This window comes from Mobula birostris, chromosome 10, assembly GCF_030028105.1.
Source record: "Mobula birostris isolate sMobBir1 chromosome 10, sMobBir1.hap1, whole genome shotgun sequence".
In the NCBI taxonomy this organism is placed as follows: domain Eukaryota; kingdom Metazoa; phylum Chordata; class Chondrichthyes; order Myliobatiformes; family Myliobatidae; genus Mobula; species Mobula birostris.
This window is the reverse complement of record NC_092379.1, coordinates 118,354,969-118,369,899: the sequence shown is the minus strand read 5'-3', so window position 1 is coordinate 118,369,899 and position 14,931 is coordinate 118,354,969. Positions and strand designations below refer to the sequence as shown.

The 14,931-nt window shown below is 42.7% G+C and overlaps 1 long non-coding RNA gene across 1 annotated transcript in view; it reads right to left on the bottom strand.

The window, feature by feature from the left end:
* Window positions 1-11,299, bottom strand: part of LOC140204273 (uncharacterized) — a 71,291-nt gene extending 59,992 nt beyond the window's left edge. Inside the window, exon 1 of the long non-coding RNA XR_011887572.1 lies at window positions 11,018-11,299. This is a non-coding gene — a long non-coding RNA (uncharacterized lncRNA). The remainder of the gene's footprint in view (window positions 1-11,017) is intronic.
* Window positions 11,300-14,931: the final 3,632 nt, after the last annotated feature.

The following is a 14,931-nucleotide window of genomic DNA, read 5'->3' as shown; positions in this document are numbered from 1 at the left end:
TTTGTATCAATAGAAACCTTAATTTTATTTATTGACAGAAGTTATTGGATGACAGTTTTCAAACAATTGAAATATGGGCAAGGTACCATGTTCCATTTCTTAGAACTAACATACAATTTGCCTTCCTAAAAATAGAAGTATTTCCTTTTAAGATCAAGGATTAATTAAACTGTCATGGTTTTATGAGCATCAAAAATGACAGATACTTTCCAAATGCTTTATTCTCTAACTTAATTTGAAGGTAATCCTCAAAACAGTATTATTCACTTCCTTTTTTGCCAAACGCCTAATAGCTTACAGTCACGTCTTGCACAAGATACTCTCTTAAGAATAATAAATTATACATTATAAAATGTAGTTAAACTCATGCTGTCAAACATACTAACAATTGACAGATCCTAAAATCAATGAATCATCAAATATTCCAGCACAGAATGCATTCTATTAGACCTGTCAAGAGTGTTTCAACTTTTTAAAGCGTTAATCTACTTAATTTTCCATTCAGATTCCTTCCAATATATTTGCAATTATGGACTACAAAGTACTCGCTTCAAAATTTCATTTTATTGACTATATTTTAATCCTCATCCATCATCATTTCACACAGCGCAATCAAGCTTTGATCGTCTAATGGATAACTACCTCTTTATATTATTTCCGACTCAGAAGTCAAAGTTGAGTTTATTGTCATGTACACAAGCACAGAACGTGCATGCACAGCTGCAGTGAAAATTTTACTTGCAGCAGCATTACTGTCATAGAGCATCAGGATAGCTGTATTCACAAGAAAAAAAGCATAAATTATACACGATACTTACAAGGAAGAACACGATCTGAACAAAAAAAGTCTATGTTAGATGATCAGAGTGGAAATAGTGTGTCTGTACTGAGGTAGTCATTTAAGTCTGTGCAGGTTGGTTTAAGAGCCAAATGGGTGAAGGGAAGCAACTGTTCTTGTACCTGGTGATGTGGGACTTCAGGCTTTTGTACCTTCTGACCAATGTTAGCCGCAAGAAATGGCATAGCCCAGATGGTGGGTATCTTTGATGACAGATGTTGCCTCCTTGAGGTATCACTTCTTTTTGGTTATGGGGAGGGATGTGATCATGATGTATTGGGTTGAGGTGACTACTCTTTGCAGCTTCTTACATTCTTGCACATTCAAATTCCCATACCAGGCCTTGAAGAAACTAGTCAGGGTACATTCAACAGTATATCTGCAGAGGTTTGTTACAGTGTTTTGTGACATTCTGAATTTCTTTACCCTTCTAAAAATGTAAAGATGCTGGCATGCCTTTCTTGTGTCAGGAAATGTAGAGGAGGATTGGCCCAAAAGCAGAGCAGTAGAGATGATTCTGCAGTGAATGATAACCTTAATAACAGACCACGAAATAACAAGCCATGAGGGACCAGAAACAAGAGGAAACTGAAAGTAAACACAACAGGTTACAAAGTAAACTTTAGGCAATGTGAGTGAAAACTAGGAGCAACTGGTTGAGGCCAGATGGTTCGAAGAGAGAACAAGGACTGTGGATGACAGTCGGGTTTGAATAGGCTGCAGGTGATGAGTTGAACGTGAGTGGCAGGTGACTCCTGTTAGCTGTGGGAGTCTGGTAGGAGCCTGCCTGTGCAAGGCTGTCAGGACCTTTGGCCAACACCAGGATGATCAGGATGGGCTCGGTGGAACTGCTCAATGAGTGATGGATCCAAGATGAAACTGGAGGGCACCCATGGCCTCTCCTTCCCAGTTAGCCAGGTACTGCACATCCCATCCACGACGACATGAATCCATTCATCAAATGGTGAAACGTATACACTGGACCACCTTTCATCATCTTTGGTTGCGGAGATGCAGGCTCAGATGTGTTGAGTGGCCCCTGGGCAATGGGCTTGAGGGAAGAGAGGTGGAAGGCAGGTGTGATCCTGAGGGACAGTGACAGATGGAGATGGTAAGTAACTGTGTTGATGTGATAGGTAATTTTAAAGGGGACATACCTGTGGCAGTGGAGGGGTGTAGATTGTGGGACAATTCGGCCCAAAGCAAACATTCCTTCCATATGGAAGAGTCAGAGGTGGTGAAACATATCCGCTTGTTGATCACCTCCTTCAGACTGACCATTGGTCTGCAGATGATGCTAGAGGATAAGCTCACTGAGGTGCAGTGGAGGAAACAGAAGGCTTGCCAGAAGCAGGAGACGAATTGCAAACCTTGGTCTGACACAATGTCCTGGACGTGAACTACACGGTGGGGAACCAGGTCTGCCACTTCAGTGGTGGACCGAAATTTGGGGGGTAGGGGGGTGGGGGGCAATGAAGTGGGCCGCCTTGGAGAACCGGTCCACCACTGTCATAATCACCGTGTTCCCACCGGAAGGTGGCAAACCTGTGATGAAATACATGCCAGAGTGGGACCATGGGTGAGGAGGTCAGAGGCTGCAGGAGCCCAGGGTGCCGCTAGATGGAGGAACTAGACTCGGCATATTGACATACAGCTGTGATAATGTGGGGGCCACCAGAACTAGCATCGCAGAAAGTCCATGGATCGTGTGGCACTTGGATGGCCAGAGAAGGGTGGGGACAGAGCCCAATGGGATGCCTCCGAGTGCATGGCCGCCAGCACGTACGCACAGTTGTCAGGTGTGTCAGCCAGAACAGGTTCGTGCTGTAGGACCTGATGGATCTGGTTCCCAAGGCCCCAGACGATCACTGCGAGGATCTGGGAGGATGGAGTGACAGGCTGATTGTTGCTCTAGTTTCAGCTGGGTTGAACTGTCGTGACGGGGCACCTGCCCTAGTGTTGTTGGAACCGAGGCTGCAGGAGAAGGTGAAGCTGAGATTCTCAAAGAAGAGAGCCCAGTGAGCCTGACGTGAGTCGTATTGGTGGGTCTGCTGAGCGGATATGGGGTTCTGGTGGTCTGTCCAGATCAGGTAGCGCTTGCTGCTTCCAATCGCAGAAATTCTTCCAAGGCCCATTTAATGGTGAGTAGCTACCTATCTCCTACTGCATATCAGCGCTGTGTAGAGTTGAACTTGCGTAAGATGAAGGACGTAAGGTGTGTCTTCCTGACTGGTCCTCGCTGGGAGAAGATAGCCCTGGTTCACACATCAGATATATCCACCTCTACTGCAAAAGGTCAAGAGGGGTTCAGATGGCAGAGAACAGGAACTCTTCAGCTCCTCGAAAGTGTGCTCCACAGCAGCCAGACCAGGTTATCCATGAGGAACTGTAGGTGATTTTGTGAGGGAGGTGAGAAGAGTGGCGATTGGGCTGTAGTTCCTGATGAGACTGCGGGAAAAGTTGGAGAAGCTCAAGAAGTGCTGTAGCTGTTTGAGGGCGTGCGGTCAACAAAAGTGAGCACTTTCTCTTGCCTTAGTCATGCCTTAGGGTGAAAGAACTTAACCCAGGAAGAAAATAACTGGGCTGTGAAACTGGTACTTTGCTAATTTATAATACAAATGGTTTTTGAGGAGATGTTGAAGGACTGAACGTGACAGAGATGGTCAAATTCAAAGTTCCAAGTAAATTTATTATCGAAGTTCACATATGTCACCATAAACAACCTGGAGATTCATTTTCTTGGAAGTGTAAGGGGTTTCTTTTTTTTATGCAACTGCGTAGTCTAATTAAAATGGCTTCTTTGTTATGTTATAATTGAAAGGGCTTCTTTGTTATGTTAACTGCTGAGAAAGTCCTCCCGCTAGCGGTCTGTTTTGGATTATCTATTGATAAGAGGACGAATGAACAAATTGCGATAATTGTTATGCTTTTGGTGTGTCTGAAGATGTTGTATGTGCGGGGTTTTGGGGCAGAAGGCGGGAGAGAGAGAGACAGAGGATGGACCAGGTGCTGTGAGTCCGCTAACGGGGTCGGACCCCGAGCAGGCGTTCGGCAAGGAGAGGAGACAGAGACGGTCTCGTGTGGAACGTCTGGTCAACCACCGTTGTTGGTCCCAGGCGGCTAGTCGAGGTGATCCGAGGGGTCGCAGGGTAAAGAAGAAGGGTCCTGAGCTCCAACTGTTTGTGCACGAAGAGATTGAACTTTGATAAGTGTGGCGCCTTTTATTTTCCTGTTATATTTTATTCTCTATTAATTATATAGTTCCAGTAATATCTATAAACTGTCATTTAATCGTATCTGGTGTATTGTCTGTTATTTGGGCAAGGTGGGGTACATCACACAGCATCCACACAAACTTATTACCCAGTTTGGTGGGGCCGAGGGCTGTTTCCCTACATGACAGCAAGCCGAGCGACCCTGAGGTTGGCCAGGGGGGCTACACAGGCATACTCAGTAAACCCAAGAACCATAGCAGAATCAATGAAAGACCTCACACAACAGGGCAGACAAACAGTCAATGTGCAAAAGACAACAAATACAAAAAAGAATTTAAAAATAATAATAATAATAATAGTAACAACAACACTGGACAACAAAGATTTTGCTTCCTGGATACTTTTGAGTGTATCTTATGGATTTTAGGCTGCTGATCATGAAAATCACTATGAAAGTTACCATTTTTTAAAATTGTCTATATTTGTTACTTCAATTCATATTTCAAGTCAGAATAACTGATGCCAAGATTAAGGATCCAGAAGTCAAACAGGTTATTAATGACAGGCAATTCAAAGAACTTCCAGTGGGACCAGAGAAAATTACATGGAAGGCATTCGAGGATGTTATTGGAAATTTTCTTGGCAACTACAGAGCATCAAATTACATGCAGCATGTTGACAGCATGCTTCAAGTATACAAAACCATGAACTGCAACATGTTATTAAAGATTAATTTTCTGCATTCCCATTTAGATATCTTTCCTGGCGCTGTCAGTGATGAGCATGATGGAAGGTTTCACCAGGACATTGCGGACATGGAAAAACGGTATCAAGGCAACAGGAATCCATCAATGCTAGCTGATTATTGTTGGAAATTTAAGCAGGAAGTTTCAGACACTGAGTACAAATGAAACTCATCAATAAAATAGTTTTAGTTTAGTTGAACTATTGCAGAGCATTGGCACCATTACGCAATTAAATGCGCTATATTCAACAGTTGGAGACAGCAGCCAGAGAACTGGAAATGAATACCAATGAATTGATTCACTTGACCCGAAACAGGAGTGTGTGGGCCATGGCAGTCAAAGCTTAAACTGGGCACGGCAGCTGATGATGTTGTTGAGCGATTGATTCTCTAGTCATTGGAAACAATTTGTCTTTATTTACTCTGCCATAACACCCTTTTTTTTCTACCACTATTTGTATGACATCATTTGAAGTGAAAGGAAGGAATAGCAGTTGTGGGCTGGTGGCGCAGTGACAACAGCGCCGGACTTCGGAGCAAAGGTTCCCGAGTTCAAATCCAGTTGGGCCACTCCCGGGCACGCTTTCCATCCCTGCCTGGTTGAGTGTCGAGCTCGCAACTCAGCCTCGTAAAAAAATAACTGCGCTGTGAGAAGGACGTGGGGGACCACTCACAGAATCTTTCCTCCAAGACAACCACTTGAAAAAGTGGTCGCCGAGGCTCTGGCAGAGTATGGCACACAAAAGAAAATCACGAGTCCAGGAGCAGCATGTTCCTGTTGGGAAGGAAAGTAAACCTAGCAAACTTAGGGGGTTTGGCTGATAAGAAAAAGAAAAAGCATACATTCAGTTTATGAGGTCACTGAAGAGTGACCTCATAAACGTGGAAATGTGGAGTAAATGTAGAAGTGTTTACGTGTTATCTCCCATCAGTGCTGCCCTCCCGTGTTCGAGAGGTGGAATAACAGGCTGGATTGTGTGCATCTGTACACTGCCGGGAGACTGTACCATTGATTGCCGGGCATTGTCGTTCAGGGTCTTGGACTAAATATAGAACTGTTTTTTGAATGAATATTTTCTCACTATTTTGAGTTATGTTACTTGCTATTTTTGAATGTTTACTCGCTATTTTGAATGTTTTGCACTTTGGCCCCAGAAGAACACTGTCTCATTCAACTGTATCTATGTACGCTTTGAATGATAATTGAATTTGATTTGAATACTTTGGTGACTATAAGAAGATTAAAAATACTTTTAAAAGGGAATTCAGGAGGTCAAAGAGATGGATCTGCCAAGAAGAGTTAAGGAAAGTAACAAGAAGTTCGGTACCTTTATTATGAGTAAAAGGGTGGTTAGGGAGAGAGGACGTCTCCTTAATGATCAGCAGGTCCGTCTATGCCTGGAGCTGCGGGGGAGGGATGGGATTTTTAATGAATATCTTCTGATGGGCTATAAATATTTTATTCAGAAAGTGCAAAAGTTGCTATACATGTTGTGCACTTTGTTTCTATGACAATTCATGCCTTTCAGAATTTTGAAGGAGAATCAAATAGTCAGCACTGCTTTCAAATGATAGAACATATATAATTCAAGATTTCAAATATTATTTTTTAAATATACATACTGTATCTTACCACTAACATGGGATGTCCACAGTCACAATGCGGCCTGCTGGCTGAAGTAGGGAAACAAAGTATTAAAGTGATAATGTTCTAAACCTAAAACCAAAACTTTTCTTAGGTGGAAAAGAAAAGCATTTGGATTTGGACCCGTTGTTAGGTTACAGATAGTTATCGGTCTTTTCATCTAATATGAGCAACATTTAGTGCTTTATCACTAGGTTTGTACATTTGACAATTACTTCTCCATTATTTTCTTCATACCCCAGTGCTGACAGTTGCAATAACTTTCTGGGACTTGGCTCTTCAATTAAGGTGAATGTGACAATTATAAATTCATGGCCTCTTTTGTCCATCCACCTGTTGCCAGCAGATCTTTGAGCAAAGTATCAGAAAGGAACTTCTGTTTTTAATCCGTCAGTCAGTTATTAAGTTAAACAACGTAAATTGTTCATTAAGAAATGCATTTAGGGGTGGAAATACAGGATCATTTGAGCTGAGAGGAGTAGGTTTAATGAAAGCAGAACCCACTATAATATGTACCTCTGTGGTATACACAGCTTTCCACCAGATGGAGTACTGAGTTGAAACATCCAGGTGAGTCCCATCTTCCAATGTGCAACTGAAGAAAGTTAATAAAATCAAGCTACGTTGACAAGTAGAGCTTAGCAGATACCAAGCGTGAGTTATAAAAGCTTGTAGATTAAAGAAGGAGGTAATATTGAAAGAATGAAGCGGTTTATCAGTAATACAGAAGATTGCACAGTGATGGAAAAACACATAGAAAGTGCTGGAGAAATTCAAAGCTCAAAGTAAATTTATTATCGAAGTATGTATAGGGGACAAGCTCTCCTCTACAATCACTCTGAGCACTGGTGCCCCACAAGGCTGTGTACTCAGCCCCCTGCTGTACTCACTGTACACCCATGATTGTGTAGCCAAATTTCCATCAGACTCAATGTATAAGTTTGCTGATGACTCAACAATTGTAGGCCGTATCTCGGGTAATGATGAGTTTGAGTACAGAGAGGAAATTAAGAACCTGGTGGCATAGTGCAAAGACAATAACCTATCCCTCAACGTCAGCAAGACGAAGGAATTGGTTGTTGACTTCAGAAGGAGTAGCGGACCGCATGACCCAATTTACATCGGTGGTGCGCAAGTGGAACAGGTCAAAAGCTTTAAGTTTCTTGGGGTCAATATCACAAATCACCTGACTTGGTCCAACCAAGCAGAGTTCACTGACAAGAAGACCCACCAGTTCCTTTACTTCCTGAGAAAACTAAAGAAATTTGGCCTGTCCCCTAAAACTCTCACTAATTTTTATAGATGCACCGTAGAAAGCATTCTTCTAGGGTGCATCACAACCTGGTATGGAAGTTGTCCTGTCCAAGACCGAAAGAAGCTGCAGAAGATTGTGAACATGGCGCAGCACATCACACAAACCAATCTTCCGTCCGTGGACTCACTTTACACCGCACACTGTTGGAGCAGTGCTGCCAGGATAATCAAGGACACGACCCACCCAGCCAACACACTTATCGTCCCTCTTCCCTCTGGGAGAAGGCTCAGGAGCTTGAAGACTCGTACGGCCAGATTTGGGAACAGCTTCTTTCCAACTGTGATAAGACTGCTGAACAGATCCTGACCCGGATCTGGGCCGTACCCTCCAAATATCCGGACCTGCCTCTCGGTTTTTTTGCACTACCTTACTTCTCATTTTTCTATTTTCTATTTATGATTTATAATTTAAATTTTAATATTTAGTAATTTAACTATTTTAAATATTTTAATATTTAATATTTGTAATCCAGGGAGTGGGAAACGCAGAATCAAATATCGCTGTGATGATTGTACGTTCTAGTATAAATTGTTTGGCGACAATAAAGTATAAAGTACTTTATGAAGTATAAAGTATACCATATACAATCTTGAGATTCATCTTCTACACACGCCCACAAAACAAAGAAACACAATAAAATCCACTGAAAAACCACACACAAAGACCGGTATGCAAAAGGGAACAAATCATGGAAATAATAAAAAAAATGAAATATTTAATGCATAGAACATGAACTGCAGAGTCCCCGAAAGTGGGTCAGGCTGTGGAGTCAATTCAACACTGAAGCAAGTGAAGCTGATCCTGGCGGCTGGGCAACAACTACTGCTCAACCAGACGGTACGGGACCCAAGATGCCTGCACCTCACACCTAATGGTAATGTCGAGAAGAGAGGGAGATGGGTCAAACTCAGTCAGTGGGTCAGGCAGCATATATGAAAGGAAGTGAGCAGTTGATGTTTTGGTCTGAGACCCTTATTGCTCTAGACTTCCAGCTTCTGCACCCTCTCTCGTATTTCTGTTATACAGCAGCCAGCGGACAGGCTGAAGCCAACCAGGAGCCTTGATTTCATCGGACTGAATTTCCGCTAAAGCTGGCAGAGTTGCAGTTTACGGAGCTGACTTTTTTGTGGTTGGCTGTGCAGTGTCGCTGCTGTGTATAAAGAACATTCATCTGCCATTGTGGCACTTCAAGCACATTTAGAAACTCATGTCAAGTTTGGTTCTGCGGACTGGCTGTTTGATGTCTTAATTTCTGTGGTCTACAATGGAGGATTAGGATATGCTATTCTTCTTTAGACAACCAGTCATTCTTAAATTGGAATTTTAAAATGCTATTCTCAATAACTATAAGTTTAAAACTACTGGATGGTTGAAAATTCACAAATGACCCTCAGGAATGGAAACTCTCCACTTTTACCTGGACTTGGAAAAACTACCTCTTAATTCAAGGGCAAATGTGTTTGGATCATAAATGCCAGCTTGTCAGCAAAATCGTGGCTGAAGGATGGTTGTAATTGGGAATTGAATGTCCAAGGTTACACGTTATATCGGAGGGATAGGAAGGTAGGCAGAGGGGGTGGCATGGCTCTGCTGGTAAAGAATGGCATCAAATCAATAGAAAGATCTGACATAAGATCGGAAGATATTGAATCTTTGTGGGTTGAGTTAAGAAACTGCAAGGGTGAAGGGACGTTGATGGCAGTTGTATACAGGCCTCCCATCTGTAGCTGGGATGAGGACCACAGATTACAATGGGAAATAAGGCGTGTCAAAAGGGCAATGTTATAGTAGTCATGGGAGATTTCAACATGCAGGTCGATTGGGAAAATCAGGTTGATGATAGATCTCAAGGGAGTGAGTTTGTTGAGTGCCAACGAGATGCCATTTTAGAGCAGTTTGTTGGTGACCCTACTAGGGGAGCAGCAATAACTGGATTGGGCATTATGTAATGAACCAAAGGTGATTAGAGAACTTTTTTGAGGATATTGCAAGTAGGGTAGATAAAGGGGATGCAGTGAATGTTGTATGTTTGTACTTTCAGAAGGCCTTTGACAAGGTGCCACTCCTGAGGCTGCTTTCCAAGTTAAGAGCCCATGGTATTACATTAAAGTTACTAACATGGTCAGAGCACTGGCTGATTGGTAGGAAGCAGTGGGTGGGAATAAAGGGATCCTTTTCTGGTTGGCTGCAGTGATTAGTGGTGTTCCACTGGAGTCGCTGTTGACTGCTTCTCTTTATGCTGTATATAAACGATTTAGAGGATGGAATAGATGGTTTTGTTGCCAGGTTTGCAGCTGATGGAAGGATTGGTGGAGGGCCAGGTAGTATTGAGGAAACAGGTAGGCTGCAGAAGGACTTAGACAGATTAAGAGAATGGGCAATAGAGCGGCAAATGAAATACAATGTTGGAAAATGCATGGCCATGCACTTTGATTGTAGAAATAATCATGCAGACTATTTTCTAAACAGGGAGAAAATCCAAAAATCAGAGATGCAAAGGGACTTGGGAGTCCTTGTGTAGAACATCAAAAGTTAACTTGCAGGTTGAGTCAATGATGAGGAAGGCAAATGCAATGTTAGCATTCATTTCAAGAGGTCTAGAATACAAGAGCAGGGATGTGATGCCGAGTCTTTATGAGGCTCTGGTGAGGCCTTCACCTGGAGTATTGTGGACAGTTTTAGGCTCCTTGTCTAAGAAAGGATGTGCTGGCTTTGGAGAGAGTTCAGAGAAGGTTCACAAGGATGATTCTGGAAATGAAAGGGTTATCATACAAGGCTCTGGGCTTGTACTTGCTGGAATTTCAAATGTTGAAAGGTCTAGACAGAGTAGATGTGGAAAGGATGTTTCCCATGGTGGGGGAGTCTAGGTCAAAAGGGCACAGCCTTAGCTTAGAGGGACATCTATTTAAATCAGAGGTGTGGAGAAATTTCTTTAGCCAGAGGGTGGTAAATTTGAGGAATTTGTTACAACAGGCAGCTGTAGAGGCCAGTCACTGGATATATTTAAGGCAGAGCTTGATAGGTTCTTATTGGACATAGCATCAAAGGTTACGGGGAGAGGCTGAGAGTAGGGCTGAGGAGGGGAAAAAAGGATCAAACATGATTGAATGGTGGAGCAGACACAATGGGCCAAATGACCTAATTCTGCTCCTATGCCTTATGGTCTAAGATCCATGTTCTGTGAGTGGTTAAGTTTGAAAAAAAAAACTCAGAATCACAGTGACCCTGCAAGCTCAAACTTCTTACTGTGGTTTCTTACCTTTATGGGCTCCCAGTCTACAAGATGCTGCTTGCTTGGGTACAGCTCAGCAAGTGATGCTCAAAGTTGTTGTCCAGTGTCTTGTAGAGCAAAGTCCATGGTTAATATCAAGAAAGAGAGAATGCATTGGGCTAGAGGAAAATGATGCCCATTCAGAGTTGAAAATCGTGACGAGACTGCTATAACTAGTGGGAGACTTCAAATAAATAAGCTGATATTAGCCCATATTAGCTGTGAGTAATGTTCAACTGTTTTGAAATCCACTCGAATAATGAATCAGAAGGGCAGTGGGAGTAGAATTATTTTTGAAAGTAAATCCAGTAATGGTTGTGTTTTATAAGGATGACTGTGGATGTAAAACACTCCCCGAACTTGTAAAGAAATATGGCAAGGAAAAGAAACTGGAAAGGAAGAAAAGGCAGCAGGAATTGTTATTCAAAGCAAATTCTTGCTGCCTTCTTCCCTTTGGGCTTCTGTCAATGTGTTTATGCATCCAGGCACTGCAGGCAATCCATCAGCATTATTGTTAAATGTGTGCTCACTGGGTTATGAGGAAGAGTGAGACACTGCTATTTTTAGTCACAGCTGCACAAACTATGTGTGTTAAACCATTAACAATTGCTATTTGAGTTTCACATTAACGCTTAAAAATAGTTTACATTTACGATTTCAGACTCACCCTTGCAAAAGAAGTGCATTTTATATTTCTGCAAACACGAGGAAATCTGCAGATGCTGGAATTTCAAGCAACACACATAAAAATTGCTGGTGAACGCAGCAGGCCAGGCAGCATCTATAGGAAGATGTACAGTCGACGTTTCAAGCCGAGACCCTTCGTCAGGACTAACTGAAAGAAGAGCTAGTAAGAGATCTGAAAGTGGGAGGGGAAGGGGGAGATCTGAAATGATAGGGGAAGACAGGAGGGGGAGGGATGGAGCTAAGAGCTGGAAAACTGATTGGCAAAAGGGATATGAGAGGATCATGGGACGGGAGGCCTATGGAGAAAGAAAGGGGGAGGGGGAAACCCAGAGGATGGGCAAGGAGTATAGTGAGAGGGACAGAGGGAGAAAAAGGAGAAAGAGAAAAAAAAATTAATAATAATAAAAAATAATTAAATAACGGATGGGGTACGAGGGGGAGGTGGGGCATTAACGGAAGTTAGAGAAGTCAGTGTTCATGCCATCAGGTTGGAGGCTACCCAGATGGAATATAAGGTGTTGTTCCTCCAACCTGAGTGTGGCTTCATCTTTACAGTAGAGGAGGCTGTGGATAGACATATCAGAATGGGAATGGGAGGTGGAAGTGTCACCTCACCTGGAAGGACTGTCTGGGGCCCTGAAAGGTGGTGAGGGAGGAAGTGTAAGGGCATGTTTAGCACTTGTTCTGCTTACAAGGATAAGTGCTGGGAGGGAGTTTGGTGGGAAGGGATGGGGGGGGAACGAATGGACAAAGGAGTCGCATAGGGGGCAATCCCTGTGGAAAGCAGAGAGAGGTGGGGAGGGAAAGATGTGCTTAGTGGTGGGATCCCGTTGGAGGTGGCGGAAGTTATGGAGAATAATATGTTGCATTTTATATTTTTTTTTGTCTTATCCTAACTTTCTTTATGATTCTAGACTAATAACACACACAAAATGCTGGAGGAAACTCTGCAGGCCATGCAGCATCTATGGGAAGGAGTCAACAGTCGATGTTTTGGGCTGAGATCCTTTATCACAACTAGGAAGGAAGGGAGAAGAAGATAGAAGAAAGTGGTGTGGGGAGGGGAATGAGTACAGGGTAGAAGGTGATAGGTGAAGCCAGGTGAAGGGGAAGTTTGGCAGAGTGGGCGAGTGGAGATGAAGTGAGGAGCTGAGAGGTGATGGTAAAGGTAAAGGGCTGAAGAAGAAGAAGAAGAAGAAGAAGAAGGAAACCGATAGGAGCAGAGAGTGAACGATGGGAAAAAAGGAAGGAGGAGGGACACCAGAGGGAGGTGATAGGCAGGTGAGGGGATGAGAAGAGGTAAGAGGGGAGCTAGAATAGGAAATGGAAGAGAGAAAGTGGAAGGAGGAGCAATTACTGTAAGCCAGAGAAATTGATGTTCATGCCATCAGGTTGGAGGCAACTCAGACGGGATATGAGGAGTTTCTCCTCCAACCTGAGAATGGTCTTGGGGTTGCAGTGGAGGAAGCCATGGACCGATATATCAGAATGCGAATGGAATTAAAATAGTTGACCACTGAAAAATCCTGCTTGTTGCGGATGGAACAAAGATGCTTGACATTAATGATTCTAAATGTTATATTAAAATTGGCATATGTATTCTTAAGGAATTATTTCTAGTGAATGGTGTCAATTGTTAAAGAGTCAGAGCATCATGGGAAACTACTTGTGAATGTATGAAACAACAATGTTAATTAGACTGACAATTTTTCTCTCTTGCTAACTTTATCCCCCCTCCCCCATTTCTTATGAAAAATCATTAACTTGAAACATTAACTATTTCTTTCTCTGCAGGGACTGCCTTTTAGTGCTGTCTTCTGAGCACTTTCTGGTAAGACCAGAGTTATCTTGGTCCTTTCACACTTAACAGGGAAGATCAGAGTACAGATCAATGGTTTTGAGCCAAAATGTTGACTGTCCATGTCCCTCCATAGATGCTGCCTGGCCTGCTGAGTTCCTCCACCATATTGTGTGTTGAGGGCAGATCTCCTGCTTATAAACCTATAGCTGAAATATTCCTGAGCATAGGCAAAGATTTAAGATACCCACGCTGTCTTGTGGTACAATGCCAACTTCTCCAAATTTCCCAGCCTGAAAACTGAGAGATCTGTCTGCTGAATCCATCCCAAATGAACTTGACACAATGATTGAGCACCAATTTAAAATTATTGACAAATATCACCACAGGGTTAAGAGTTATATTTATATTTTGCTTATTTAAGTTCGATTAAATGCTCCTAATTGTTTTGTGTATGTATTTTTAATCTTCTGACAATCTGCTTTTTTAACATTTCTAAACCATTTGAGTGTTTTGAATGTTTATAAATATATAGAATATTCATAATATTTAATAACAGTGGCGGCTGGTAATTTGGTAATTCTGATGGAAAGGCCTCACTGACTGTCTAAACCATTGTGCAGGTGCAGTCAACGATGGGAGGGGCCCCTAGATGATACAGTAATCTGGGGGGGGGGGGGATAGCAGTCTGTTGCCTGAACAAACCTGAAAGAAAATGTGTTCCAAAGACAGGTAAACATCAACCTCAGGCCAGCTGTAGGTCTAGATTGATGAGTATATCTCCCATATGAATGTGCAGTGTTAGATTTACACCATGCTTGGTGTTGAGGCCAAAAAGTTCCACTTCATTCTCACCCGACTACAAGACCTTCTTCCAGATCTTTACACTATCTTCTAAGTGATATTTTACAAAGTCATTGTGGGCAAGAATATGTTTTTTTTTAGTGGTTTGTGGGGTTTAAATCTAATACTGCACATCAGCTAGGTAACACCATCCCTACTGTAAAATGTGGTGGAGGCAGCATCATGCTATGGGGATGCTTTTCAGCAGCAGGGACTGCAAATCTGGTCAGGATTGATGGGAAGATGAATGCTGCTGAATACAGAGAGATCCAGGATAAAAACCTGTTAGCTTCTGCAAGGAAGTTTAAACTGGGGAGGAATTTCATCAATCAGCATGACAACGATCCAAAGTGCAGTGCCAGAGCAAACATGGAGGGGCCTCAACTGAAGAAAATTGATGTCCTTGAGTGGCCCAGTCAAATTCATGACCTTAACCTGAGCGAACATCTCTGCCAAGACCTCAAGATTGCTGTCCACCACTGCTTCCCAACTAACCTGGCACAGCTTGAGCAATTTTGCAAGGAGGAATGGACAAATCTTGCTCCATCGCATTGTGCTATACTAACAGAGACTT